Below are 17,121 nucleotides of genomic sequence, written 5' to 3'. Positions count from 1 at the left end.
AGGGATATCCAGGGACTGGGAGGATTGATGTCCACCAGCCCCATTGTGTTCTGAATGATTCAACCAGTGGGGAGTTAACAACTGATTACCATCAAGTTAAATTTGTTCAGTCTCCTTGACATCTTGCTCAATCAAATACTGCCGTGATATCAGGGCCAGTCACTTTACGCTTTGTTCGTATCTTCTATCCATGTCAATAGTCCAAAGTATATGTGTGGGGAGTGTTTCCTTCTCTCAGGAAGTAGTGATGGTTGGGACCAGACAGTTGGGGAGGCCAAATCACTGAAATGTTTGGGGGGCGCGAGTGGGTGTCAGTGGATTTTGTCCCGTCAGAGAGTCGAGGGCTACAAAGAATTGTGCATAAAAGAGAAATTGCGGCCGAGTGCAGATCAGCCCTGACTTACTGAATGGAAGGGCAGGTCTGAGGGGCTATGTAGCCTGGTTTTATTCCAGTATACCCCATAGTCCAGTCACTTTGTGGCCTCTTCCATTTCCTGTGTTACTGACTTCAAGTAACTGAATAGACTGATCCTGTTGCTGTGTAACTGGATACTAGTGCTGCATGATCTGGTTACAGTTTTATAGGCCCTAGGGGTTTATTGGCTTCCTCCTATAATTGTATATCAGGCTCCAGGGGCTGAAAAGCTTCATTCTGTTCTGGTGCAACTGAAATCCATATTGACTAAATCTACTGCCCTTGGAGAAAGTGAGCACGGCAGATGCTAGAGATCAGTGTCGAAAAGTTTGGCAATGGAAATACACAACAGGTCAGGCAGCATCAGAGGAACAGGAGAATCGATGTTTTGGGCGTTCCTGGTGAAGATCTCCTGCCCCTCGAATGCTGCCTGTCCTACTGTGCTTTTCCAACACCACATGTTTTGACGTCTACTGCCCCACCTAGGTCAATCTTCCTGGTCACATCATCCAATTACTTTAAGAAAATTGTCAAGCGCAGACTTTCTCTCACAAAGCCACATTTACTATTCCCAAATCAAAGCCTGTCTTTCAAAATGCATGTACATCTTACCCCTCAGAACCTTCTCAAGTAACTTATCTACCACGGATGTTAAACCTACTGATCTGAAGTTCCAAGGCTTTTTTTGTGCAATTCTCCTTGAATAAGGGTACATCATTTGCTATCGTCCAGTCGTTCGGGACGTCAGCTGTGGTCAATGATGATCAACATTATAGGCCAGGGTCCGCAAAAATTACAAAATTATGAGAGGCATGGATAGGATAAATAGGCAAAGTCTTTTCCCTGAGGTCGGGGAGTCCAGAACTAGAGGGCATAGGTTTAGAGTGAGAGGGGCAAGATATAAAAGAGACCTAAGGGGCAACTTTTTCACGCAGAGGGTGGTATGTTTTTGGAATGACCTGCCAGAGGAAGTGGTGGAGGCTCGTACAATTGCAACATTTAAGAGGCATTTGCATGGGTATATGAATGGGAAGGGTTTGGAGGGATACGGGCCGGGTGCTGGCAGGTGGGACTAGATTGGGTTGGGATATCTGGTCAGCATGGACAGGTTGGACCGAAGGGTCTGTTTCGATGCTGTACATCTCAATGAGTCTATGTCTTTCTCCTCGGTAAACATAGAGTAGAAATATTCGTTGAGGACTTCACCTATCTCTTATTTTTCCACACATAGTTGTCCACATTGGTTTTCGAGGGATCCTATTTTCTATCCAGTTATTGCTTTTTCTTTTAAAATATTTAAAGTACCTTTTTGGATTCATCCTAATCTTCTCCACCAAGGCTGTTTCTTGCCCCCTTTTCACCCTATTGATTTCCTTCTTCAGTAAACTCCTGTATCTCTTATATATCTCCAGGGATTCCCTTGATCCAGCTGCCTGGAACTGAGCCACGCCCCAAGTTCGAACATGAATCTGAGGACCAGTTTTGTCCTTCCCCATAACTATTTGAAAATTATTAGAACTGTGGTTACTGGTCCCAAAGTGCTCCCCACTATTAACTCAGACACCTATCATGCCCTATTTACAAAGAAAATTTCGAGTTCTGCCCCTTCCCGAATAGGACACTCTATATACTGATTGAGGAAACTTTCCTGACGCATTTAACAGATTCTATCTCTTCAAATCCCTTCATGCTCTGGCCTATCCAGTCTGTATTAGAAAAATTAAAATCCCCTATTATGATAACCCTATTACTCCCGCAGGTCTCCCCTGTCTCCCTGCATATTTGTTACTCTCATTCCTGTTGACTCTTTGGGGGCCTATATTACAACCCCAATCACCTCAGCATTCCATTCATATTTCTTAACTCCACCTTCAAATCCTCACTGGATGATCCGTGAGGTATTTTATCTCTGATTACTGCTGTGGTACTCCCCTTAATCAGAAATGCAACTCCTCCTCCCCTCCTTCCACCATCTCTGTCTCATCTGAAGCACTTGTTCCCCAGCACATTAAGTCCTATCCATCACTTAGCCATGTTTCTGTAATGGCTATAATATCCTAGTCCCACCAACATATCCACGCCCTGAGTTCATCGGCCTTACCTGTCAGCCCTCTTGCATTGAAACCGATGCAATGTAATCCAAAATGCATTACTTTCTCTCTGTCGTTTTCCAGCCTAACCTTACCATTTCTGATTACTGTATCTCCTTGCACTTGCCTCCCTGCTCTTGAGGATATGACCGCCGCCATTCTTGTTTAAACCCTCCCTTGTAGCCCTAGCAAAACAGGCCGCCAAGGTATCGGTATCCCCTCCAGTGCATGTTTGGGACGGTAATCTCCCTCTCAGGAGATTATCACTCTCAAGGTTTGTTTTTAAATGTTTCTTCTCGCTCTCTGTAATCACGCTGCAAGACCTCGTCCCAATTTATACGGATATTATTTGTGCCAACGTGCAAAATGATTTCTGGCTGCTCACCGTCCCCATTGAGAATGTTCTGCAGCCACTTGGAGACATCCTGGACCCCAGCACCTGGGAGGTAACGCATCATCCTAGATTCCCGTTTGCGACCACAGAATCTCCGATCTGTTCCACTAACAATCGGCCCTCCTATCTTTAACGTCCTGTTTACCTTTCCCTTTCCCTTTCCCGCTGTGCCCCAGAGCCAGTGGTAGTACCACCAACATGGCTACTGCTACTTTCCCCTGAACGGACATCGCCCCCAACAATGGTCTACTTGTTTTCGAGGAGAATGGCCACAGGGGATTCCTGAACTACCGACCTACTCCCTTTGCTATTCCTGGTACTCTCTGCCTGGAACATGACAGGAAGCAAGGAACGCCTGTTGGATTAATTTGTGTTTATTTAAATACAACAGGACTGACAGGTAAGGCTAATGAACTCAGGACGATGAACGTTAGACTGGAATATTACAGTCATTAAAGAAACATAACTAGGGGCATGTCTATGAATTTGCCAGTATCTTGGATGACCCTGAGTGCATCCGAGATTAGATTACCTACAGTGTGTAAACAGGCCCTTCGGTCCAACAATCCGCACCGATCCACAGAAGAGCAGCCCACCCAGACCCACTCCCCTACACGCAACACTACGGGCCATTTAGCATGACCAATTCACCTAGCCTGCACATTTTTGGACTGTGGGAGGAAACCGGAACACCCGGAGAAAACCCATGCAGATACGGGGAGAATGTACAAACTCCACACAGACAGTTGCCTGAGGCAGGATTTGAACCCTGGTCGCTGGTGCTCTGAGGTAGCAGTGCTCACCCATGAGCCGCCGTGCCGCCAGCGTCTCTCCCTAACACGGTCTCCCATGAGCTGAAGCAGTGTGCAGTGCCCACATGTATAGCCATCAGGGCCGGTGGAATTCTCCCAGAGCTACCACATCTCAGAAGGGGAGCGTGCGACTGCCCTAAATGCCATCTCTACTGCTGTAACAATAAAGGTAAAAGGACTTTATTTGAGTTTACCTGTACATTTTGCTGAGCTGGAGCTGTCGAAACCTCTTGTGTCAAAGACGTACTGCTTACTCTTCTACCAACGGCATGTCTCTCTACCCCTCCACATTGAAGTTTGGTCAGGGAAGGAAGGAGACACGACAGTGATGCAGTGTTGAGGGCTTTAGCACTCCTTTGCACCTGGCCCCTGACGACCTGCTTCTCAGTGCAGGTCGCTGCTTGACCTTGGAGGGTGTCTTGCTGAGGTCTTCCTTCTGGAAGTGGTGACTGTGTCGATGCAAATCCTCACCCCGACAGGCAATCTGTATTATCGCAGTCCTCTTCTACTTTCTGTATATTAGTATCGCGTTTATGAATTCCTTGAATCCCTCGATTGCATTCCAAACTCTGTCTCACTCCATCGTGAGAGGTTAATGTTCTTGTGAATACAGGGCTATTAGAAAAGAACACCATTAGACATAGGGACAACAATATGTCTATCCGCTCACTGAGTCTGCTTTTCCTTCGATTAGGTTATAGTTATTTTGTTAATCCCCCATTCCATGTTCCTGTGATTTCCCCATAACACTTGTATAAAAATCTGTCTGTCTCAGCCTTGAAGATATTTAATGATCCAGCCTCAACCGCCCTCCGAATTTTGTAGAATTGTTTACCTTACACTGATGTGAGACTTGGTCTTTAATCTGGTGATTTGCCCCCTCTATCTTGCATAAAATTCAAATTCTTCCTCAGCTCCTGTATCAATTTGCTCAAGGATCAAACGGTCACTCTCCCTGAATCCAGGAACTGCTTCTTCAAACTGAAGACCGATTCGTAGGATGTGTTTAACATATTCTCTGTCTCTGTGAACAGGCTGCCCTCTTCGTCCCTCATACTCCCATTCTTTCCCGCGTTATCCTCTTCCCCTTAATAAACCGAAAAAAAATGACTTTGGATTCTTGCTAGTCTTACCCGCTAATGTTTTATCACCCCTCCTTCTGCTCTTCCACTGATTTTTTGAGTTTAGCCCTACGCTTTCTATATTCTTTTAGGACCTTCATTGACCTGCTCAATTGGTACCCACTTTAAGCTTCTCTTTCCTTTCTCATCCTGTTCGGAATTCGTGTCGACATCTGAGGTTCTCTGGGTTTGTGTTCTTAAATTTTATCTTCGGTGTAACATGCTGGGCTGACACTGTCATCAATTCAATTTTAATCAAATGATCCCCCAACCCCCGCCCCACCTTGTCCTGCTACGGTTTCACTCAGAAGCAACTGCACTCATGCCAGATCCGGTCATTTGTTTCCATACAATCTGTCTCTCCAATGCAAAAAGCTCTTATTTTTCTAACATTTTTGGAGACTTTTCCTTAGCAAAGTCAAAATGTGTGATGTCACGGTCACTGGTCCTATAATGCTCTCCCACTTCTGCCTGGAGGAGCTGACTGGCTTCGTTCCCCACAGTGAGGCCCAGCACTACACTGCCCATTGTTGTATCTGCTCTATGTTGATATAAGAAGCTCTCTGGAATAAATTTCAAAACACCTGCCCCCTCCTAAAACGTTATCATTGACCTAATGAATGTTTGGAATTGGAATGCCTGAATATAATGATCCTATTATTGTTTTTACACCCCTCAATAACTTGATTATATACCTGCTCCCGTACTTTCTTTTATCTGGGGGTATATAATATATCTCTAGCAGTGTTTCTGCCATGGTTTTGATCCTGACCTCTAATACTCATTAGAAGATCCTTTTAAGATATCATCCCTTCTTACGCCCGTAACTGACACCGTAATAAATAATGCAACACCATATCCTCTTTTACCCTCTTTTCTGTCCTGTCTATAGTTCTGGTACCACAGAATATTAAGTTGTCAGCTCCGACCTCCCTCAAACACATCTCTGTAATGGCAAAAATTTCACACTTCCACATGTCCCCTCGTTTCCTTATCATATCTGTCTGTCTGATAATATTACGAGCATTAAGGTAAAGCACATCCAACCTGGAATATATCACCGTAATACTCTGTATCTCGGAGTTCTTCAGTCATTCATTGATCGTTATCAACCTGTCCAAATCATGAACCAAAACTGTAACTCTGGGACTGAATAAATATTTGTTGAATTTGAATTTCGTTTTTACGAAATGTGTTCATCAAATGCAACTTTCCAGAACAGTCAGCTCCAGATACAACGAGCTTCTGCTGATTAGTTCCCTGCTCAGTGTGCAGAGGGGACAGCCTTCAGTAATGTAGAAAGTGAGGACTGCAGATCCTGGTGATCACAGTCGAAAATTGTGGCGCTGGAAAAGCACAGCCAGTCAGGCTGCATCTGAGGAACAGCAGAGTCAAAGCTTCCCATGTTTTCCATTCGATAATATACAGGATATTGGGAACTATACTTGCTCAGGAAGGCAGCACTGTACAGAGCCCTGAAAAGGAAAGCAGTCAATCAGTTGGTTGGACAGTGAGTAAACAAGTTGAGGTGAAATACAGACTGATTTAAGTACAAACATAAAGATAGATAAATCCCTTGGCAAGAAGGGAAACACCCTAGGTTACGATAGGAAGAGAATGAATAGATTTCTGTATCTTTGGCGATGGTCTTTGCGTCCTCAGTCTCCATTATAGTAGCGTCAGATGATTGGAGGGTGGCAAATGTTAGTCCCTTGTTCAGACAAGGAACCAGGGATTTTCTTGAGAATGACAGACCAGTCAGTCTTACTTCAGTATTGTGCGAAGTACTGGAGAGGATTTTGAAAAATCACAGTTTGATTAGGAATAGTCAGCTGGCTTTGTGAGGGGCTGGTCATACCTCAAAACTCTGATTGGATTCTTTGAGGATGGGATTAAGCACACTGAAGAAGGTAGAGCAGTGAATGCGGAGTGCATGGATTTTAACAAGGTGTTTGATTAGCTTCCCGCTGGCAGCTTCATTCAGAAAGTAAGGAGGCATCACGTACAGGGATTCTGGATCAGTGGTGCTGGAAGAGCACAGCAATTCAGGCAGCATCCGAGGACAGGCAAAATCGACGTTTCGGGCAAAAGCCCCTTCCTAATGAAGGGCTTTTGCCCGAAACGTCGATTTTGCCTGTCCTCGGATGCTGCCTGAATTGCTGTGCTCTTCCAGCACCACTGATCCAGAATCTGGTTTCCAGCATCTGCAGTCATTGTTTTTACCTCACATACAGGGAGACCTATCTGTCTGGGTACAGAATTGGCTAGCCCATGGAAGACAGAGGGTTGTGGTAAATGGGAAGTATTCAGTGTGGAACTCAGTGAGCAGTGGTGTTCCGTAAGGATTGGTTCTCGGACCTCTGTTGTTTGTGAGTTTGATAAATGACTTGGATGACGAAGTGAAAGGGTAGGTTCGTAAGATTGATGATGTAACACGGTTTGGTGGAACTGTGGTTAGTGTGGAGGGCTGTTGTAGTTTGCAAGAGGACATTGACAGGATGCAGGGCTCAGCTGCTAAGTGGCAGATGATATTCAATATGGAAAAGTGGGATACGATTCATTTTGGACGGTCGAATTTGAATGCAGAATACAGGATTAAAGGCAGGATTCTTACATTGTGGAGGAACGGGGAATCATATGATCCATGGCATAGCTCCCACAAAGTTGCTACCCAGTTTTATAAGGTTGTTAAGGAGGTGTTTGATGTGTTCATTAGCCGAGGGATTGAGTTTAAGAGCTGCGAGGTTATGCTGAAACTCTATGGAGCCGTGGTGAGACCACACTTAGAATTTTGTTATCATTTCTGGATACCTCGTTATAGGAAAGATATGGAAGATTTGGTGAGGGTGCTGAGGAGATTTATCAAGATGCTGCCTGCACTGGAGAGCATGTCTTACAAAGAAAATTTGAGGGAGCTAGAGTGTTTTCCTCATTGGAATGAAGAAGAATGTAAAGTGACTAGACAGGGGTGTTCAAGATGATGCGAGGCAGAGGTAGATTGGATAGCCAGAGACACTCTCCCAGGGTGGAAATGGCTCTCGAGCGGGTAGGATTTTATGGTAATTGGAGGAAGGTTGAGGGGAGATGTTAGAGTTAGGTTATTTACACAGAGAGGGGTGGGTGTGTGCAATGAGCAGCCAGCAGTTGTAGTAAAGTCATCTATACTAGGGGTATTTAACTGGAAGGGCACATGAATGATAGTATAATGAAAGGTATGTAGGTTAGTCTGATCTTAGAGTAGGATAAAAAGACGACAGAACGTCAAACGCCGAAGGACCTGCACAATGCTGCACTGTTCTGCACTGTTCTATCTTTCCAGTTTCACCCAGCTTGTGGATTCTCATCAATTGTTGAATGTGTAAGGGAGTGATGTGTGTGAGATCAGGAAGCTTTGGAGGGGTGTAAGGCCAAAACCTCCAGTTATGGTGTGCATTGTTACAGTCACCTGAAAGCCAGTATAATATGTGTGGTTACTTAAACCAGACAGAATCCGCCAAGTTTAGTTATTAATGTGATTTTTGGATTGCCGTTTGCTGATGGTTACTTCACATAAATTCTACTGTGTGACCCATGTAGTAATCTCTGACCATTCACAGAGATGTGCAATTTTATTTTGATACTGAAGAATGTGAAGGTAAAATTTATTGGAAATGGATTTAAATGTTTCTTTGTGAGACACAAGGCACTGCAATAGATTGACAACGTGTTAACGTCTTCACCCGTGTCTGATCCGGGGTGCAGATATATGGAGTCTGGGAGGCAGATCACGTTTCATCACCATAAGTAACTTGTATGGTGTGATTCTGGCTCTCCGTGTCAACACGTCTGCTGTCTTGGCCAGGCTCTGACTGAAGATGAATTTTAAATCTTGGTTGCTGGTCAGTCATTAGTATTTAACCTGGACAATATTTGTACCTACACTGAGACCAGTGATAGTCTATTGGCGGTTTCTCCCCCTGCCAAAGGTGAATTCCATATTATTTGTTTTGAAGTAATGTTTGACTGACTGCCCTGAACCAGGTTAGAAGCTCTTTGCACAGATTTTGGAACAGGCCACTGTGTCTCTTTGTATCACAGGCAGCTTGAGGTCCAATGACAGTGCAAACGATTTTAGATCTATTGGAACAATATGAGCAATCTCAAACAAAAAAAAAAGATCTTAGACGGCAAGCTCAGCAGGTCTGCAGTACCTGCGAAGAGAAATTAAAGTTAATGTTTCAGGTCCAGTGACCCTACTCAATCTGTATACCCAAAGATTAAATGGTGTGTATATTAAATATTTCTCATTGTATCACATTTAAAATTATCGTGTTCAGATCATATTGTTATTCAGCATTACATCTCCCAAATGTTGGCTATTTCCTTGTTTTGCATTACATTTAATTCTGTCTGTCAGAAAGAGTGATGATGAATGGGGAATATCATTGCACTCCCCATGCAGTCTCGGCAGCCACTGCCCCAATTCCGCCTTATCTCGCAGCCAATGTCATGTTCATTCGAACCTGACTCGTTAATTCATAAATCTTAATGTATGAGATCATTGTAATTATCACTTTTGGTTTTGGACTGAGGCTAAAATGTGTAAAAAAATACTGTTTTACAGCAAATAAAACTGCACTTAGAAGTTTGTCCATTTGTTTAAATTAATTACTGAAGCATATTCTCTATGGAATTCCTAAGTTGCCTTATTAGAGCAGGGAGAGGAACATTCAGAGAAGTCCACACTTCCTGACTATGATCAGGGCAACTGTGCCCAATGACAGTCTGTTCGCTAGCGTTTGTTCACGTGGAAGAGAGATCAGCACAGTAACAACATCCTGACTGTGTTTCTTTTGGGAGGGTGGATGGATTTGCGGAGAGATGGTTACAGCATAGTAAACAGGCAACAGAGCAGAATCATCTAGCCTACGAAAAGATAACATCCATCATTCTGCCTCACAACTGACTTCACTAGAGCAATTGGTGATGGGAGATTTGACCATTAGCTAGCAACGTCAACATGTAGTCCAGTCCAGTTATACTGTGAACTGAATGTACTGTTTTGAAAGCTGGGACTGTTTCCTCTGTGACTGTGATTAATGTCAATCTCCATGCAATGTAACTGTGTCACTGGAAGGTTTTCCTCTCCTATTGGTGAGGAGTTTCATTCAGTGTGCTATCCCAGTGTAGTTGCAGATGCATCAGCTCCAACAGGAACAAAGATCAACAGTTGTGTAGACAGAGAGAGGACAGACCTGAATCTAAGAATAGCGGATTGGAACATTACAACAATGGAGAGGAGATTTTCCTTGAGTGTTTTCAAGATTTCGCCCTATTAGTAATTTCTATCATATCGTACATCAGCAGTGCTTATGATTATTCTGGGCGGGGTGGAGGGTGTGCTATTAACTTGTTCTCGCTATTGTTGGTGTTCTCTACCTCTGTCCATTCAGTAATCCCATAAATAAATTTGAACTTCATTGCAAATACTGTTATTTATATTTGTCAGAGAAAGAAACTGTTGTTTTCAGTTTCAATTGCAGTCTCCATTCATTGTCCGTGAATTGCAGATCAATACCTCACAGCCATCTGCGAACAAAACTATTCACAACCTCGAGATCCCTTTTTGCCCTGAACTGATTTATGTCTCCTGTTCTCTCTGTCACCAAACCTGTCCACGACCAGCTCCTAGTATCCCCAATCTTCATCTCTGTGTCAGTGCTGTTAGTGAACAAACCATTGGTTGCACGTTGGTAAAATTCAGTCTTAATGTTTAAAGCTCTCTGCTGACCACTTCTCCATTACAAATATTTCAATCACAAAATTATTCTTGTCTCGGATCTTACTTCATGATTCGGACACTGTATGAATGTAGGAATGTCGCTGGATGCATTTCAAAGGCAAAGCTGATTAAATAAAAGATATTGTTTCAAGTGATTTATTTCAAGTCCTACCACAGCTGATGACAGAACCTAAATAAAAATGATAAGAAATGTAATGAAAGTGAATTTCACGAAAAACAACTACAAAACCAACATTTTGTCTGAAAACTTTCCTGTTTCACTGATCACCTTCGGTAAAGAAATCTAATATTAATACCCGGTCTGGATTAAGTGAGACTTCAACTCCATGACAATGTGTTTAACTTTATATTGGCTTGTGGAATGGCCTCAGAGTCAGGGCAATTAGTGATGGTCACCAAATGCTGCCCTTGGCCTAGATGCCAACATCCTACGAAATAACAAAATTGAAGGTGAAATCAAATAAAGGAAGATGCTGAAAATCTGAAATAATAGAAAGAAATGCAAAGAAACAAACAGAAAGTGCTCGGGAACTTTCCTGAACTGAAAGCAGCTGGAAAAGAGCGTGATTAATACCGTTGACAAGGAAGTCTGTTTTGAAGGGGAGAAGGAGTCAATACAGAAAGAGATACAGAAGAAAAAAGAGCAAACAAAGAGAATGATGATCAGCTGGGCTGGAAATAAAATGTAAGATACATCTCATTTATTTTTCGCTTATCCCATCTTCCTGAATATCGTGCTCACTAAGATACAGATATCGCCCGCTTTTCAAAAATTCGCTTTTCAACAGTTCCCTTTCCGAATGACCTACATTAGGACCGTGTTTCGCTAACCAAAAGAAATCCGAAGAGGATTTTCACTTTTACGAAGAATGGCGAAATTTTTCCCATACCAATTAGTGCTACTGCTCCTTACACCATATCGTAGGAACACTCTACTTACAGATAGGGGGGAAGCCTGTATTAATCTAAGATCATGGTTAAATCGATTTGATACCCCTGTCTTCCCAGAGTGTGGTCATCTTCTTATATTCATTAATGGAATATGGGTATTTCTGACTAAGCCAGCGTTAGTTCACTTTCCCAGTTGCCCTTGAGAAGACCTTGAGCCACTGCAGTCCACGTGTTTGATCTGATTTGATTTGATTTAATGTAGTCAAATGTACAATGGAAACGTTTGTTTTGCGAAGAGTGCAGGCAGATGATAGTAAACAAGAAAACAGAGATCATAGGGTACTTAGACAGAGTGAGGCACACAAGGTGACAGCTTCACAGGAAGTGGGCAAACCAAGATCGAATTTAGCAAGATTAATATTATATGAAAAGTTAGTGATGTCAATTCGTCAGTCTAATAATGGTAGGGAAGGAAGTGTTCCTGAGCATGGTGATCCATGTTTTCAAGCCTCTCTGTCTCCTCCCTGTCGGAAGAGGTTGTAGGAGATCATTACTGGTTTGGGAGAGATCTTTGATTTTGCCAGCCTTTCTGCGACAATGACAAGTATAAATGGACAGAAGGTTGTCTTCCGTGATGGTCTGGGCTGTGCACACAACAGTCTGTAGTTTCTTATGGTCCTGGGCAGAGCAGTTACCATGTAAGTCCATTATGCACGTGAATAGAATGCTTTTAGTTGCCCGTATACTGAGCACTGGCAGACGGGCGGTTCCAAAATAGTTGGAACAGTTGGCTGTTAAATGGATACCCAACTTCTGGTTGCTGTTTTGACAGCAATTTACATGTAACCGATAAACTTACATTATGTCCACGATTCCAAAAGTCAGTTGAGTTAATTGTATTGCCAACATCGAACCAATGAGCCATCACCTGCGTCAAACTAATGGAGAAGCCATCACTATCACAATGCTGGAGAAAGAGACAGACACGAAGGGAAGGGCAGAGAGAACACAGCGAGGGAAACAGATGGACAGTCAGGCAAAGAGAGAACGGAAACAAAACAAGGTAACAAACAGTCAGATGAGCAGGGAGCAAGGAAAATGATGTCATGGAATGAAACAGAAGACAGGGAAAAGGAAAACACAAGGAAACAGAAAGTGTGAGAGAAACCGTGAGAGACAAAGGATACGGGGAGCTGGGGATGGGGGTCACAGGAAGCTGGGGGGATGGGAGAAACTGGGGATGAGGACTGGAGAGACCTGGGAGTGAGCACTGGTGGGAGTTGGAAGGAGCGAGGTCAGGATTTACTTTGAACTGTACCAAGATGTGCAGGCAGATCATACTAAGCAAGGATGTACAGAACGATGGCTTTAAAACATATCTTAGAGGCAAATACGTTACGGTGCACAGGGTGTGCGCTAGGCGAGATCAACATGTGAAAGATCAGCATTATCTGATATTAGAGAGTTCATTCATCAGTCTAATAACAGCCAGGAAGAAGCTGTTACTGAACCAGCAGATCTATGTTTTCAAGCTTCTATATCTTGTAGCCTGATGGAAGAGGTTGTGGGAGATCTTTACATGCATGTGATGGGTCTTTGGTAATGTTAGAAATAAGAAAATTCCAGTACAGGAACAGGCCATTCGGCGGTGCAAGCCTGCGTCGATCCAGATCCTCTATGTAATTCTGTCGCCTATTTTAGAAGGGCCTGTATCTCTTTGCTCCCGGCCCATTCATGTATCTTTCCAGAAACATCTTAAATGGAGCACCACTGGTCACAATTCTCCATTTTGAGGAACTCCCTTCCTCTACTACGCTTTATCCCCTATTGCCCAGCCAGTTCTTTATCCTTGTAGCCAGCACATCCTGGACACTATGTGAATTCACTTCCTCCATAACCCGACCATGGGAAAACTTATCAAAGTTCCTGAAGTCCAAGTACATGACATGTACAGCACCACCCTCGTCAATCAACTTTGACACTTCCTCAACTAGTTCTATTAAGTTGGTAAGACATGAATTTCCCTGCACAAAACTATATTGCCTCTCACTGATACGACACGACCATTTCCATCCAAATGAGAATAGATCATATCCCTCAGTATCTTCTCTAGCAACTTCCCTACCCCTGATGACAGGCTCACTGGTCTATAATTAACTGGATTATTAATGCTCCCCTTTTAAAACAAGGGGATTAGCAACTTTCCGGTCCTCCAGGATCACAGTTGTGTTCACGGATGCTATAAAGATATATGTTAGGGCCCCAGCTATTTCCTCTCTCCTTACCCTCAGTAACCTAGGATAGGTGTTGGCAGTCTTTCTGCGGCAACGAGCCGTGTACATACAGTCAATGGTTGGGAGATTGAAGTCCGTCACAGTCTGGGCTGTGAACACAACCTTCTGTAGTTTGTTATGGTCCCGGGCAGAGCGTGGCCGTACCAGGCCATTACGCACTCTGACAGTACACTCACAATAGTGCATCTGTAGAAATAGTACATGCTGAATTTTCAGAGCCACCTGAGGAAGGAGAGGCGTTGTTGAACCTTCTTGACTGTCATGCCTATTTGAGACGTCCAGGGTACGTTGTCAGTTATCATCACTCCGAGGGAGTTGATGCTCTGCACTTCCTCAACCATTGATGTAGATGACGGCATGTTCCTCTCCTTTCTTTCTGAAGTCAATGATCAGTTCCTTACTATTGCTGAATTTGAGAGAGTTATTATTATTACACCATGCCAGCAAGTCCTCGATCTCCTTTCCGTATTCTGACTCATTGTTCTTTGATATCCCTCCCGATCTGGTGATGTCATCGGCGAACTTGTAGCTGGCGTTGTTTGGAATTAGACAACACAGCCGTGTGTGTACAGAGTATTCTGGAGGGGGCTGAGGACACAGCCGTGGGTGTACAGGGAGTACAGGAGGGGGCTGAGGACACAACCATGGGTGTACAGGGAGTACAATTAGGGGCCTGAGGGCACAGACGTGGCTATACAGGGAGAACGGTAGGGGGCTGATGGCACAGCTGTGGGTGTACAGGGAGTACAGTGGGAGCTGTGGACACAGCCGTGGGTGTACGGGGAATACAGTAAGGAGCTGAGGGCTCAGCTGTAGGTGTATGGGAAGTACAGTAGTGGGGTGGGGACACAAACATGGGAGTACAGGGAGTATAATAGGGAACTGAGGAAACTGCCGTGGGTGTACAGAGAGTACAGTAGGTGGCTGAAGGCACAGCTGTGGGTATACAAGGAGTACAGAAGGATCTGAGGATACAGCCGTGGTTGTACAGGGAGTACAGTAGGGGGCTGAGGACACAACCATGGGTATACAGGGAGTACAGTAGGAGGCTGAGAGCACAACCGTGGATGTTCAGGGGGTTGGTATGGGCCTGAAGGCGTAGCTGTGTGTAAACAGGAAGTACAATAGGGGGCTGAGGACAGAGCCATGGGTATGCAGGAAGTACTGTACAGGGCTGAGGATACAGCCTTGGCTATACAGGGAATACAGTGGGGGCTGAGGGCACCGACTTGGAAGTACATGGAGTACAGTCGGGGGCTGAGGACACAGACGTAGATGTACAGGGAGTACAGTAGGAGGCTGAGGGCATAGCCGTGGGTGTACATGGAGAAATTAGGGGGCTGAGGGCACAGCTGTGTGTATACAGGGAGTACAGTAGGTGGTTGAGGGCATAGCCGTGGGTATGCAGGGAGTACAGTCGGGACGGAGGATACTACTGTGGGTGCACAGTGGGTGCATAGGGGCTGAGAACACATCCTCCGGGAGTTCCAGTGTTGTGTTTTATTGTGGAGAATGTGCAGATAACTATCTTCACAGATTGTGCTCTGTGTCTCAGAAACTGGGGGATCCAGTTGCAGAGGATGGAGCTATGATCAAGTTCACGGAGTATTGAGATAAGTCTGGAGGGGATAATGATGTTGAAGATGGAGCTGTAGTCAATGACCAGGAGTTTGGTGTAGGCATCCTAGTTGTCCAGATGTCCCAGAGATGAGGGCAGGACTCGGTATATGGCACGTTGTGGACTGGGCACATTATAGAGCAGCAGGTTAGACTGGGAGACTGGAGGTGATGTGGGCCACAACAAGCGTCTCAAAGCACTTCATGTTTATTGAAGTCAGAGCCACTGGGCGGTAGTCATTAAGGAACGTTGCATGTGCTTTCTCACTTACAAGGATGATGGTGGTCTTCTTGAAGTGGGTTGGGACTTCGGCTTCAGGAGGTAGAGGCTGAAGATGTTTGTGAATATCTCTGCCAGTTGGTTCTCACAGGATCTGAGTGCTCAGCCAGAAACACTCTCCAACCCTGTCGCTTTCCTTGACTTTACCTGCAGGAAGACTGATCATGCTTGCAGTGGTGACAGCGGACACAGGTACATCGAAGGCTGTCGGGGCAGGTTTCACGCTGGCAGTCACACAGTCATTCATCATAGACATTCCCTCCACCACATCCCTCCGTCATCATCAACACACAGTGACATTGGTTGTTGTGAGCAGCACACAGTTAGTGTTGAGACAGAGTGACATCATTAAATTGGGATTGTGCGCCATCAAGTCCTTTGTCACCATAACGGGGTAAATTCACAACAAATCGGGGGCAGGGTGTGCTCCTACTGGGTGTCAGTGGTGCACGGAGTGAAGATGTTACAGGTATAATTCCAGTCAACTCACTGCTTGAACCTGAATGGAGTCAACCACCTTCAGTGCTGTGCCTTTTCAGTGATGGGCAGTTCTTAGCGAGTCAGGAAGTGCAATTTACATGAACCACCTGAACAAAGGACCTCAGGGCATTTTTGCTAAGCTTGGAGAAGATACAGTGATGTTTGGATGGGCAGGCGATAGTCATGAAGTGGGGAGGCTGCAGGAAAGCTTGGACAGTTTAGGACTGTGAGCAAACATGTGGTTGATGGAATACAATATGGAAACGTGTGCGATTATGCACTTTGGTAGGCGGACTGGAGGCAGACACTATGTTCTAATAGGATCCATAAATCTGAAGCATATAAAGGATTTTGAAGCACTCGTCCTCTGTTATGGCTATTGTGCAGGTTCAGTGGTCAGTTAGGAAAGCAAATGCAATGTTAGCATACATTTCAAGGGACCTAGAATACAAGAGAGGAGGCATACCGCTGAGAATGTAATGGGCAATGGTCTGATGGCATTTGGAATATTGGGAGCTATTTTGGGCACTATCTCTGGGGAAAGATCAGCTGGTGTTGGAGGTGATCCATCCTGGGGATGGTGGCTTCTCATGAGCGGCAGTGTGTGTACTCGATGGAATTTAGAAGATTGGGAGGCGAGGCATCTGATAGAAGCTGATTGATTACTGCAAAGATTGATGCAGTCAGTGTGTAGAAGATATGTCCAGTAGTCATAGAGACTATGACAAAATGGCACAGTTTCACAGTGAACGAATGTCCTCACTCTATAGCAATATCTCATGCTCTTATGGTCATATTGTCTATTATTCAGCGCAGAATTGTAAGTCTCTGACCTGCTTTTGGAACCCTTGTATTTGTATGTTGATTTGACTTCACATTCTGTTCAATGGTAACCCTTGTGATTTGGTCGATGGGAGGATTCAGTATCGGCCAGTAGTCCTTTAA

Source organism: Chiloscyllium plagiosum, unplaced genomic scaffold, assembly GCF_037043375.1.
Source record: "Chiloscyllium plagiosum isolate Xiang-an unplaced genomic scaffold, Cpla_swu_hap1 HiC_scaffold_13, whole genome shotgun sequence".
Lineage (NCBI taxonomy): Eukaryota > Metazoa > Chordata > Chondrichthyes > Orectolobiformes > Hemiscylliidae > Chiloscyllium > Chiloscyllium plagiosum.
Note: the sequence above shows the minus strand (reverse complement) of the source record.